Here is a 15,234-nt window from a genome sequence, read left to right on the forward strand (position 1 = left end):
AGGGGATAGATGCATTGTGGGGCAGATGGAACGCGAATGAACAAACACCGGAGAAAGAGAGGGAGAAGAGATAGAGAGTGGATAAGAGAGAGACAAAGAGTTAATTCCTTGAAACCATATAATTATCTAATTGAATACCGCCTCATGGAGCAAAATGGGGCGTGGGTCGCATTGCGAGAAACACCAATTTGGGCTCAGTAGCCCACCTCGCAAGGAATGGGGTATAACATTCTTACTTGCGTTGAATGAAGATTCCATTAAACTCCACAGTTAAGCTTCATGAACGCAGAGTCAGTATCACCAGTTGTAAAATTCCACGCTGTCTGTTGAATGATTCCGACGTCTTCTGAATTCTTGCAAGATAAAACATGTGTTATGCACTTGAGATTAGTTTCTCTCATCTCTTTATACTGAAGGCTCGCGAAAAAATGTTGAAAGATGGTTTGATGAACTCCTTGACGTTTTTTTTCCATTCCTCAGCGGCATCAGGAAAGTGCCAATTTTGCACCATTTTTAATGAATTCTTGCTCTAGCATGGCATATAATAGGCTCCTATACCTACATCTTTTTTATATCATCAATCCAACCCCTTCCGACTCCGATTTTGCATTGACAATGAATGAAAAGTTGACGTGGATTCTTTGAATGCACGAGTGGGTATTATTGTAAGCAAGCCCAACAATTCATGGGAGGCCTGTAGGCACATAATATCAGTGTACAATCTAGCTTAATTCGGCCAGCAAATGTCACTGGGATAAAAGTAAAATTTTGATAGCATTTTCGAAGCAGACAGGGTCAGAGAGCTTTTCGATGATACATGTACAAACTGGTTACCTTGGGAACGAAAATACAAGGCAACATTAAGACGGCACTTCCAGAGAAGGAGAGGTGTGAATGCGACGCAATTATTACACTGCTGTGATAAAACCTAGAATTGGCAGTTAATCGCTCCATTGCCGGGGATGCACATGTTTGTTTTGTTGTTGTTGTTGTTGTTGGTTTTTTTTAACAAAGCCCTAAAGAGGTTATCAATCGCATTCTTCGTCGACGACCCGGGTGTTAGATTGATATTAACTTAAAAATATATTTATAACTTTATATGTTTCTGAAGCAGACGTGCACGTAAAATTATACGTCTGCTCTTGATCGGACGGATTTTAAAAGTAACCTGTTTGTGGTGGAATGCGATGGGTCTGTCTGGTTGCTACCACCACGCCTGTGACTGATGAATTTGATAGACAGGTTTGCTAACAGGTTAATATTATTTAAATCATATGCATATGGTTATGATAAAGATTGTTATTGTCAAAGAAGAAAGTCTGCCTGAAGTTTACCCCGAAGCTTTCAATGCCGTTAGCATAAACAGGTGGTGGATGAAGATACATGTATATACATGGGGTTTGCTCAAGTTGCTTAGGCTGCGTTCACATAGAAGTATACTATTCGGGTATTCGGGCTCGTTTTTCGAGGGCACGCGAATAGCTTGAATCGAACGATAGGATTTCCTCACACCGGTTCACATAGGAGGGCACTATTCGAAAGTACCGAATAGCTGCGAAAAGTATAGCAAAGTGGGAATCGAACTTGTTCGATTTTCTTACAGCGTATACCGTCTCTCGTTTATGAAATAATGACAATTTTGGTCTGGATTTGCCCTTTAGCAAAAATAAGCATGTAGACTGACATTCTGATGCAGTTTAGAAATTGTTAATAAGATTTGCTGGGATGTAGGAGGAAGACATCCTCACTGCATGGGATGGTGAGTTGACGGTGCGGGTGATGGTGTATTCGGGGTCCGAATAGCGAATAGCGAATAGCGAATACCGAATACCGAATACCGAATACTTCTATGTGAACGCAGCCTAAAGACGACAGTCTTGTTTGCTAACGTATTCAGATGTATGATTACTTTCCCCGAGGTGCTAATAACAAACTATGCAACTCACTCGCGTTCACCACATACTTGCGTCAATACCCGATCGAGGAACCCAGTTTGCATGATTGGGTATGTCGAGATAGCTTGCTGGCAGTCAGGGGTAATGTTGGTCGTAAAGACATACGTTAAATCGCGTGCTGGTTAACCGGTGTTTCCAATCAGAGACCAGGGCCCTGTCTTACCAAAAGATTTAATCGATTTTAATTTTCCTTGACACACACACTGCCATAAACTTATGACAGAAATAAACTTTATAATCAATTTTAACTCTTCAGAGAACAGGGCTCAGAATTCATCTTGAACGCTGATATGCGATATCATCGTTAAAATTCAATGCAACAAGATTATGAAAAGTAATGAGAGTCAGACGTTTACAATGTCTAGTTGCACCCAGGCTTTCTTTCAGGAGTGCACGTCACGAGACCGACACTCAACGAGTCATACAACCTAGAGTTATACGCTGTAGTACAGCCCACGAGTCATACAGACCTTGAGTTCGAGACTAAGCAAACAAAGCCCACGAGACCGACGTATTAAATCCGGTGTTGTATTTGTCGAACTCGTGGGCTGTTTTTACTTAGTATCGGTCTCATGGGCTTCATTTGCCTAGTGTCAAACTCGCGGGCTGAAGGACTAGTGGGCTGTATGACTCATGGGTGTCGGTCTTGTGGGATGACCCCTGGCTCTTTCAGACACATATCGATGTCATCCTTTCTTATTCCATCAGAAGGGGAATCATTCTGTCACTGTAACTGCCTCCGCGAAATAGAGCGACGTGTTTGTTACTGCAGATGTTGCTGGGTTGCAAGGAAAGTTCTGCAAATTTATCAAAGGCTGTTCTATACTCGCATAGTACCAATCATTGGAAAGTACGTTCCATAACTTTCTCATACTGAAGGCTGTTCAAGATTCCGTTTTGCGCGGCGTGTATTGCATAGGGGTAAAAGGATGAAAGTAACTTAGCCATTGCTACGACGATGATAATCAGACATGGTGATGTTGATCTGCATTGATCTTCCTCTGATATGAATTGAGCAGTTAGTAATGTGATAACAACTTTTTTTCCAGTAGAATTTTCATAACGTGCCTAAAAGCACAAAATTCTTTCAATGGAGTCTTTCGAGCAATGTCGCCTGCTGACGTAACTGCAATAATCTAGCATGTGTCAAACCTAAGATAATGATATTAATAAACCATGCTTATGCAGCACATATTATCACAAAAATCATATAAATGTCAATATGCTACTGAAGGAAGGAACAGGAGAATAGACATAGGCTCGAGAGTTATCAGGAAACAAAGAAAGATGATAAGTGACAAAACTTTGGCATACAGCGCAAAGCCTATAGTCAACTGACATGTTGAAAAATACTTTTTCACCTCATAATTATACTCTTGGTTTGAGTCTTTCGAAATGTAAATGTCACACACCCCTCGTGCATCTCGTTTCAAGTGAACTGATTATTCAAAGCGGCCCCAAGAGTGGTAATTGCCCTCTCTTTCTACCCCGTCCCATTTTCACCAATGACTGGAATAGCATTTCGTGATGAAAGAACAGCATTTATCAAGCTTCAGCTCACAAATACCTGACTTTTGGAATAAAAAATGAAGATGTTCCATTCAGTCTCTCCCTCTCTCTTCTCGGAAGCACCACACTTCACTTGGCACCTTTCAAAGACTCACGATAAAGTGACCTACCTAACCCTATTAGTACTACTTATTCAGAATATTACCGTCATCGAATTCCTACGAGTATGGGTGCACATGATTATGGGCAGAGGTAATCAAATAAAAGAGAGGTAGCGATATTCATGTCTGTTTTGCCCATGACTAAGAAAATCTCCTACATTGTTGACAGACAAAGTTGGTGGGATGTAGGTAAAAATGGCAAAGGTTTTCCCGGAATCTGCAGTGTTTCCAACTTGCCGTCAGGTTAGCGTGACGTGCTTGCAGGGCAAGATGAATGAAGACCAGAATGCCCACTTGGTCGGGTAGACTTCCGGCAATATAATTGTAAGTTATAATAATTCTTTGATCTTTTTTAAATTTCTATGTTTTTGTTTTGTTTTGTTTTTGTTTGTTTTTTTAGCACGGGGGGGGGGGGGGGGGGGGCAAATGGAAATCTTACCAAAACTCACATACTGCAAAGTGTAGATATAGGGATGTGGAATCACATGCCAACATGTTTTTCTGGGCAATGCTTAGAGAGCGCACGTCTTTACTCGAGAGCATTTCCTTGGTACGGAAATGCCTTTCCGAAGCAAATCTGCAATGACATTTCTTCAACATCGACATGACAGAGATTGTAAACAACGGAAGCATAATGCTTTATCACACAAAATCCGCCATGACCACGATGACCGGTCTTTAGGTTGCAAAAAGTCGGTCATCAACTACTGCCAGTCACAAAAATAGGCGTCACTCCCCCATCACTCAATACAATGATTTCCTTCACCCATCCCCATCTCCCGAACCTCTCATTGCAGGCTATTCAATAAATCCATCCCTGTTGAATACATTTCAAAAGCTGGAGTGTCGTGCCAAAATATTTTTTCCTCGGTATTCCATTCATCTAACGACAGCCTAGGTGTAGGTTGTTCACCGTTGCCCTATTTTTCGTTAATCCTTTGACACGGAAGGGACACAGGGCCAACATTATCCTAATGCCCATCCTGTCCAAATTACGTGAATTTTATAACCCAGACTCGGGGGGTGGGGGGGGGGAGAAAAGAATGTTGTGCGTATTCGTGTCTTTGTGCTATGTGATGTTGTTTCTCTTTCTAGTATTAAATGTTGATTTACTCAGAAGGGGATACAATAGGAATTGCGAGGCGAACTCTGCGACAAGAATGCGGGTTGACACGACCAGCTTCTGACGAATCCCAAATCAAAACACTTCATCTTTCAAATGGGGTATTTACATTGTCGCTACCCAGGGAGCCTTAAGGGTTTACCTCGGGACAGAATGCGACGCGAGTCTCCTGGTAGAGGGGCGTCCCAAGGCCCCCTTTCTCCAACTGTACGGTCTCTTTCACAGGAGATGTGTTCAAAACCTTTAAGTCGTTGTTGTTGTTGTTGTTTGAGTCAATTGATCTTATGATATGAACAGATAAACTACTGTTATCATCACCCCAGTCCAACGATACTTTCCTCTTTGCGTGATAGACAATGCTACACACAGGGGCGGGTCCCCACAAAATAAAGCGGGGGGGGGGGGGGAGGGCAAACGCGCCCCCTTCCATTTTTCTTTTTATTTCTTTTGTTTTAACGAAAAATAAAGGGGGCGTGCCTCCGGTGCATCCGCTACTGGCACAGAAAAAATGTTACATTGCGCCTCCTGCAGTTTTTCTCTAGTTGTTATATGCGACGGCAATTTTGTGTTTAATTGGAAAAATTTCCCCCTTAATTAAGTAAACACAACCACAGAATAAACGAAACCATTAAGTAAATGTATATATATATATATATATATATATATATATATATATATATATATATATATATATATATATATATATATATGTGTGTGTGTGTATATGACGTCATGCAATAACGGATGATAAGAGATTAATGTGCATTCTAGAGTGTAATATCGGGAACGTTGCGTTATTGTTTATTGTCATGATCACTACCATCATTACTGTCATTATCATCATTATCATAAAACATCACTCTCATAGTTATTTCCAGACAACATAAAATCATAAAATACCAATTGCATATTTTTCGTAGATTTGACATCTATGAAGTAGCTTTTCCCATAATCATGTCAAGAGATAATACGCCGCTGCACAAGATATTCATCTGGTAGTTATGTCACCGCCCCATAGCCCGTCAACATGCTTTGTAGTATAATAGGCTGGCTGAAGCATACGGTCTGATGTTCGTGTTCGTGGCAAAAGAAAATTATACATGTATTTTCCACCGTGTTAATTCACGACCAAGTGTACTCTGTGATCGAACATGCCACTTAGGTCGGAGATCGTAAAGAATGGGAATTAAATGATATAGTACTACAAGAACACATCTTAGGCAATGACTAACATAAGAATCTACTGTTGTTCTGTTTGCTTTGTCATCATTTTTGCCTTTTTCATGACTCTGGCTACCTACATAATGTGTGTGTGTGTCTGCGTACTTCAGTACGCATGCGTGCGTACAACAGACGGCTGTCACAACATCTATTCAAGACAGTGTAGATGAGGGCATGTTCAAAAGTAAATGTTTTCAAAAGAATTCGAGTCCTCCAGCGTTGAACTGTTTATCTTGAAACCGTTGCCGAGTTTATTTCATTCTCATAGAATTCAAGTCGGCAGCACCTGTGTGGAAAACGCCTGAAAGTGTTTTATAGAAAAAAAAAATGCAATGATCCAACAGAGACTGAACTACTCATGTTTGCGTATGTTCAGCAGCTCATAACACAAACCACATCTGGTTTTGAATGTGTGTGTATGTGTGTGTGTGTGTGTGTGTGTGTGTGTGTGTGTGTGTGTGTGCGTGTGTACATATCATATGTGAGAGAAAGAGAGAGAGAGAGAGAGAGAGAGAAGGAGAGAGAGAGAGGGATGGAGAGAAGAGGGAGAGTGAGGGTGAGAGATTGTGGGACGGGAGGGAAAGTGCAACATGAAACTTTTCACCTCTTTCTCACCTGTTCATTGTAACCCCAGACTGGTACGAGACGAAATCCCACAACGCCTAGGTTTCAATTTATTTCATGTTGCCAGAATAGAAGAAAACCTTCTCATGCAGAAACAGCCGATCTAATCTACAAAATCAGAGATTTGTCGATTATTTTTATTTTTGATCCTTCACCTTTCTCGACTCGTTGACAAAATCTCATTTCAATGGTGACGAAATCAACTTCTGATCAATATCAAGTTTCTTTGGTCATACCCAACAAAAGATGTTATTTTTTTTTAAAACAAAAGATATACACCGACGTTGATAGGTGCAGGGCGACATCAAGAACACGATTGCTCGTATTGCTTACGAAAAAAAAGAATGTTTCCTGAAAAAAGTAAAAGAAAAACTTTCAGCAATTTAGTGTCTTGTCACTTGTGCTTTCTGCAAAAGCGTTGCCCCTTTGAATCAGTTCTTCTCGTCTTCCATTGCGCAATGCTTTGGCCGAAACGTGTTCTCAAACTCAAAACCAGGCTGCAGCTAAAGTGCATCTGTGTTCAGGTTTACAATGCTTTTACTATTTTTTAAAAGCCTTGCAAAGGCAACCGGATTTACCCAATCATTAACTGAAAACAAACCATCAAAACCAAGACTAGGTTTCATTAGAAGACCAATTGCTTGAAAATGCTTTCAGTACAATTAAAATGATGGTTTGTCCAAGATTTATGATTCAATGAACCAAGTACGAACTCGTTGCGTTGAAAGGGTTGAAAACCTCTCCTCGTAAAGGGCAAGACCGTGTAAAGATTCAAAATCTTTGTCACAGAAAATAAGTAAAAATGGCAAGCCTCTTTACTTTCTTCTTTTGTTTAGGAGGGCGCCCTAAGATAATTTTACCCGTCGCTTCTATTTTAACAGGTTCGAAGTTATGACTGCAAAGAAAGCACCGAAGCGCAATTAGAAATCCTCTTTCACGCCATGCCTTCACGTAATAAGTGCAAACGGTGAAGAATTCCTAACGATCGCGGGGATTCGATTGAACTTTTCACCTATTTTCTTGTTTGTTTTTGTTTCCATCTTCAGCCAACAGTATCACACTGCAATGTAAAGCGTAATTACCATCTCTAATATCATGTGCCCCGTGTATCATCGTCTCCTTGGTCGTCAACTTATCTCGTTATTCTTCCCTCGTCCCCGTGTTACAACTTCAACATCTAATGTTGATATAACTACGACCACATTACACGGCTATGCCACTGCCATCCTAAGTATCAGAACATGTACTTTTCACTGTAATGATTGCATCAACAAGGTCAAACTACCGGTAACAATGCATATTTGACTTATATTTCTACTACGGGAGTTCCAGTGTTACTTCTGTCAGTTTACATGGTTTAATATACCGATTGTCACAACTTTGGTTTATTTAGTCACTACTTTTGCTTGTGAAAACACCAATTCATGTTTGTAATGATGTATTCGTTTCGATCTGTGTTTTTGAATGGAATGAATAAAAGTTGATTTGGAATAGATGAGATAATTTGTTCCCTCTCCTCTGTCTCCAGCAAACAAAATGTTTAAAAGTGTTTCTATTTATTTTTTTTTAAATAATAATTTCCATTTGTAATTGTATTGCAACACTCCGCACAAGCGCTTTCTACGAAAGTCAATATCGGTCAAGGTACAAAGAATTGCATCGTAACATTAGTGACACATGTATATTCAGAGCTTGATGAATTGCAGATTTGACAGGGGCTTTGAATTAACTTCGAGCAATTAAGGTGTGCTCTTATTTTCTTTTCCTTTCTTTTTGATATTCGTCGTCCGAGAATAGGGAGCAGTCACCACCGAACTGATCATGAAATGAAGATCAGAGGTGTCACAACAGAACCACTTCTATCAGCTCTCCCTCTCCAGACACCCCCACACTTTCTCTCTCCCTCTCTTTCGATCTCCCCTTGTCCCTTTTTAGATAATCCTAATCATACAGTATACATCAGGATTCGTTTCTTTTCTATGTTGTGAAGAGTATACTTAATTGCCTAGTAGCCATCATTCATTCCTATCTCTTACAGCTTGGCTGGCCTATTTTTATTTGAGACTTTTCTGACAATTTTTGACTATCATGCCTCACACAGGCGAATTGTCCTTTTTCAAATTCGTAGTCTCCCGTACCTTCTCTCTCCCCCATTCATCAGCATGCTTCAATGTATTCTCTAAATCCCTTTAACAGCGTTTAAAGGAAGGCTATTTCATGCACCAGAGTCAACAGAGAGATAATTATTCATTCCATTGCACTCATCTCAGATAATGCTAGCGACGGAATGCACCTAGATGCGATTTAAGCCATTAAAACGTCTGAGTGAACGCGCAGTATTGTTACTGCGAAGTTTCTGTTATCTCAGTTTTGACTACGTCTGCTTTCGATAGCATGTAATTTAGCATTTACGCTCCACCAGGGCGGTCAACATTGTATAATATAGGTTTTCCCGGCCAATTTCGCACTTTTGTCAGTCTATTTGATAAAAGGTTCATTCAATTTAGCGAAAATCCTCGTCACTGCACATTCTGTCATTCATAATTGCAATTTGTTCATTCAATTTAGCATTTCGATCAATGAAATTCGCACATGTGCCTTTCGAATTCGTAAAACGGGCATTCAAATTGGCACGTGCTCTTCAGTCATTCAAATTCGCCAGCACTGGCGGAAAATGGTATTTCAGTCATTCAATTTCGCGTATGGGCAGTCAAATTCCAAACATGTTCATTCAAATTGGCGTAATGTTAATTCTATTTTGAAAAGGTGAGAACCGTGGTTTATACGTATTTAACGTTTAAAGGTGAATTTTTGTTTCATCCACACACTATTAAGTATATAGCAAAGGTATCTTTGACCCTAAATAATTCAAGTTTGTTATTCTGTAACGCCCCTCTTCTTTTATACATGTTATCAGAACTATACATGCACCAGTACCATAGATCACTTCACTTTCTTATGTCCAGTCATGGCAGTACGAGTAAGATACAGGCGTATCTCTCAAGAAGACAGGGAAACAATCATAGAAGCATTTGAGGGTAACAACCTTGACAAATTGATGGCTAGAGCCGATCCAAGAACTTTATTCTTAATGATGATTACCGCAATGTAGCACCCACCAGATGAAAATAATGAAACATGCGGATGAAAGAAATAATCAAGATGTAAGACACCTCCTTCTCCCAATTAATGTCAAAACAAAACAAGATTAATGTATCTGTGAATGAAATAATGCTATCCAACATTTTAAACGCATACACATATTTTGAAAGTACTGTTGCAAAGGTGATATCAGAATAAAGAATGAATACGAAAAATGAAATGTTAAGATGCGTGCAAACACTACCTATGATGAATGAAAATGGAAAAAAAAAAGGAATAAATGCTTAAAGATAATAAAAAGTTTTGGTACCTCAAAAGCTTCCCTGAATTTCCCTGTCTTGGTTTGTGTTTCAGGTTAAAGTACGTTGTCTGTGAGAATTACTCGCCCCAAAGTGCTCTCATGTCTTAGTAATCATGCAATAATGGTTTCGTACCAGAGCCGACGCTGTACAGCGTCGATAAATATTGTACGAAACCACTGACTGCGACCAGCAGCGTGCAGCCCATTGTACGCATAGCTAACTGCGACCAGCAGCCCCATACGCATAGCGTAATGGGGCTTCGCATTGTAGCATTCAGGATCATGACAGAATTAGTGTCGCGGGTAAATGTCAACTTAAAATCCAAAAATTTCTTCGATTTGAAGACTTACCAATTAAGTTGAAGTATTGAAAACAGGCTTCGAACAACGTTTGGTTCTGCCAATAGTCCCTTTCTGTTCGAATTGATGACTGAATGTGACTCGGTCGAGAGGACCTTGGGAGAGCTACATACACTGGATACCATGGCCAGCGCATGCGCACACAAATATCTTATCCGTTCATGGATTTGAAATTTGTATGCATGTTGTGTTCGCATGCACTGGCTGTAGTATTCAGTGTACTCTATATAGCTCTCCTAAGGTCCTGTCGACCGAGTCACATTCAGTCATCAATTCGAACAGAAAGGGACTATAGGCAGAACCAAACGTTGCCCGAAGCCTGTTTTCAATACTTCAACTTAATTGGTAAGTCTTCAAATTGAAGAATTTATGGGATTTTAAGTTGACATTTACCCTGCGATACTAAATCTGTCATGATCCTGAATGCTACAATGCGAAGCCCGATTACGCTATGCGTATGGGACTGCTGGTCGCTATGCGTATGGGGCTGCTGACCGCAGTTAATTGCATGATTACTAAGATATGAGAGCACTTTGGGGCGAGTAAGTCTCACAGTGTTAGTTATATAAAAGGTACTTTAACCTGAAACACAAACTAAGACAAGGAAATTCAAGGACACTTTTGAGGTACCAAAACTTTTTATTATCTTTAACGTGTCTGCTAAATTGACTGCAGTAAATGCGAAATTGGATGCCCAAGAATGAATTCGAATGAACGAGCGCAGCGTATACGTGATCACGTGACTATATCATGCTAAATTGAATGAACGATTTGCGAATTGGTGCTTGTCTTACAAATTTGAACTGAAAAAGTACTGATTCGAATGATGTTAAATGTAATTTGAATGCTCCAAAATGAATTTGAATGAAAAGATTATAAAATTGAAATACCGAACATGCCATCTAGGCTAAATTCTGCTAAATTGAATGCACAAATTAGGAATTGGACTGAAAAAAGTGCGAAATTGGCCGGGAAAACCTATATTAAATGGGTTAGTCAAATACCGGTTAGTGATTGGCTAAACACAGTCACGTGATGGAGCAACATTCGTTATGTTCGCCCATGGGAGAACATTTTTGTAATGTTCTCCCATGGGAAAACATTTTCACGTAACAAAATGACAGAAGGACCCGCGCACGTTGTGCTGGTGGTTGACGTTGACGTATTTGACTAACCCATATAATATAAAAGATGATGACTTTCGTTGTTGGAAACATGTACCAAACGTTCCACCCTCATGGTTTGAAATATTATTTCGGAAAGCTATAAGTCCCTCGACTTCGTCTCGGGACTTATAACCTCCCTCAACAGCATTTCAAACCCTTCGGGTCGAACATTCGGTATGTTCCCTCCCCCGCCAGTCATCATCTATAATAAATGGTCAAGTGTGTGTGTATGTGTGTGTGTAGGAGAGTATGTATTTTTATGATATAAACATGAAATCATACACTGCAAAAAGTCCGGTGTTAAATAGTGAACACCGAGCTGGTGTTAAATTTTCGGTGCTCATTTATGGTGTTAAATTAACACCCCCGGGTGTCATTTCCAAATTTTAAACTGTTTTTTGAAGAGTTTCTTAGTAACTGCACTTCTTGTTGATTTTTGATTTAAACAAGACGATCAAGAATTTTACATTAAAATACTAGATTTTTGAAAAAATGTGAAAATAATTTTACACCAAAGTAACACCAGCTGGTGTGGTCCCTTATTGAAGCTGGACGGGTGTTAAACCATTGATATTAACACCAACAAGTATCAAATCAACACCATGTGGTGTCATTTTTTAATTAACACCAGTACAGTGTCAAAATAACACCAGGTACAGTGTCAAATTAACACCACGAAGTGTCAGGTGAACACTTTTCAACACCATCACAGTGCATTTTTAACACCTGTGGGTGTGGTCCTTTATTGAAGTTTGATCGGTGTTAGATTTAACACCCGTGGTGTTAAATCTAACACCCATGTTTTTACAGTGTATAATTATACATGCATTATTATGCTTATACAGCCGTATTATAGTCAATGTCAAGAGAGAAAAAAACAAACAAACATGGGTTACGCAATGCCATATTCTGCCAATAACTCATTGTAAAATAAATTGTTGGCAAGAAGGCATTGCTCATTTTTCTCTTGATATAACTTCCGACAAGTATGTTTGTGCGTGCGCGCTTTGGTATGTATATATTATATCATGCACGGCCAAACTTAAATTGTTATGAAAACGTTCATGCAACAAGGGGAGGTTACGTCATAGCCAGAGGGTTTGTGACTTGCCTCGTACAAGTTTAGACTTCGTCCTTCCAGACGAAAGTCTGCATCGCTCATAAGATGAGAAATCAGCAATACGTTTGACAGGATGTACTTTGAAAAGGCCGGTTTTAACATTTCATGAATTTCACCATCATTTAGATTAGTGAGCTTTTGGCTACATATCAGCAACTGAAATTCAGTTTGTTATATAGTTGTTGCGACGTCGGGCGTAAGTCGGGCGTAAGTCGGGCAAGCTCTGCGTCTGCCGGTTAAAACAAAAAGAAAGAAATGTAAAAATTATGGGCAGCACTTGTAATTTAAGTGTTATCAGGAATCAAATTTCCTCTTTTCTTATACATTTCACACATGTGAATTAAAGTTCCAAACATTAGTTGATGCTATGTTTGGCAAACTTTAAGCATGGGGGGGGGGGGGGGGGTTGGAATAGGAAAGAGGGCTATTATGACCAATGTTTACAAAGTACATGAGCAGACCTTGACTCTGTCAGTACGCCTGTCGTCTATGATGTTGCTGGTCCGGTTAATGTGAAGCGATATGCAGTGCCATCCTTTGTTCTTCCTGTTTCGTATTTAGAGTTGGTTCGTAGGAACAAAGTTACAAACTGTCATAGCAACGGGTGATGAACCTGTCCTCATTTCAAGACGTAAGGGAAACATCTGTCAATTTGAGTTCATGACTGAGCCGGACTTCTTAGTCATGGCAACCATTCCTTCTCTAAACCGGTTGACCCCGCGGGGGTTGACCCGCGGCGGAGCAAGCACATCCCTTATTTTGTTCTCCAGACTTGACTTGTTATTTACACATACGAGTTGATGAGGCTATAAAGTCCTGTGTGCTGGAACACGTTCATGGCAATCAGGTATATTTCCATCTCCCAGCACTTTCCCTTCCCCTCCCCTCCACACGCCTCCTCTCTTTCGCTCTCCATTTCTCCTTGAATACAAGTTTCTCTGTGATGATGCCACAAGCTTGCGAAAGCATATATAATTGAAAACGCTACGATGCTAAAATAAGCTAATGCTTCAGGATTACTGTTTTTAAGATGGGAGATATAGAGTTGATCTCCGTCTTTCAGTGCTTGGAACCCCTCGCAAGTACCTACGAACCCGACAGATTTCTAATCCAATACACCGATGAAAGTTTTCTGTTCTGTTAATGCCTTATTCGTTTTTTCGGTTTGTTTGTTTCTAGGAGGGTCTATAGCGTGGCTGCTAAAAAGTAAAGCCTATAAAGCGAATAAGTGCATGTCTGGAGCAGAAACGTCGACCCTTGTCGTTGATGTATGCCCTCCATTCGGTATGGCTTAACACATAATGCTTAATACAAGAGGCGCTGCCATAAGAAATCACGGCAGGTCTATATACATGCACCCATGCCTTTGAAAAACAGGGCGTGTCCGTATAAAGCTATCGTCACTGAATCACCGACCCATTTTTATCCATTGTCTGGTCCCAGGTTCCTCAGAAGTCTTAGTGTTCAATCGATGACAATGGATCGTGCATACCAGCCAGCGGGGCAGTAGGGCCAAGAGAGATTAACCTAAAGACAAATCTGTTCAAGGCACTATAAGACAATGGGCAAAATGTTCTCCACGCGTATATCGTTAAATTAGAATTTTAACCCCACGTTCTTATTTCCCACTTTTTCACTTTCAGCGTGTTTTCGCATAATTGAGGTACAGTGTCTACAATGTCTACCTACAAAAAAAGAAAAAAGAAAAACACGGTTAGACAGTGTCCGCGCACTTTTGACTTGGAGCGTAGCCCAGGCGCTCAAAAAGGGAGATTCGAATTTCTTTAAAGTCTTCGCCTCTGCAACATGAAGATCTTTGTAATTAAAAACTATCATTTTTTTTTTGCTCCTTTATTCTTTTTGGAATTTACTCTTTATCTTCATGTTACCGAAAACAACTACAGGCTTTGCATGCATTGGAGACTTGCCACAGGCTTTCCAGATCTACCAAGCAAGCATGGCATGGGACTCCGACTGCCATTCACCTCGTTGTACAAACACGTAATGTGTAACCAACAAACAAAGAAGAATCAATTGAGGGGACACCCCATTGCCCTCCAAACCTCCGACGTCACGGTTATGTCTTTCAAGTAATGGGGACTGGAGTTCAAAGACTACTGAATGAAATCTTAACTCATAATTGAGGGAGATTTATTTAATAATATAGATTATTTTTTGAATTATTTCTCATAAAATGGAAATAATGTAGGATAAAATTTGAAATTGAAAGTAATTTTATAAGTAAAGATTTGACGTAAATATTCTAAGGGGAACGATAAACGCCAATAAATGTAAATAACAACAACTAATTATTAGACATTAGCAACTCAGCTCTATATACAAAGGTATGCGTAACTCTCGACTCGCTCTTAGGAACTAGAAGGCACTTTACATCTCAATTTTTAATGTCGTTTCGTTAAACGTTCTTCTATTTGGGAGGTGGGTGAGGGGTCGATATTTTGGGGTTTGAGCTACTTAGAACAGTCAGCACCGCATAAGAGTCGTGCAAGTTAAGTTACAAGCTGCGTTGAGTTTTATTACGGAGCTCGTACCTTCTCTCTTCAAAAAGACAAAGCAAGCTTCCGCCTGAAT

Source organism: Diadema setosum, chromosome 8 (genome assembly GCF_964275005.1).
Source record: "Diadema setosum chromosome 8, eeDiaSeto1, whole genome shotgun sequence".
NCBI classification, from domain to species: Eukaryota; Metazoa; Echinodermata; class Echinoidea; order Diadematoida; family Diadematidae; genus Diadema; species Diadema setosum.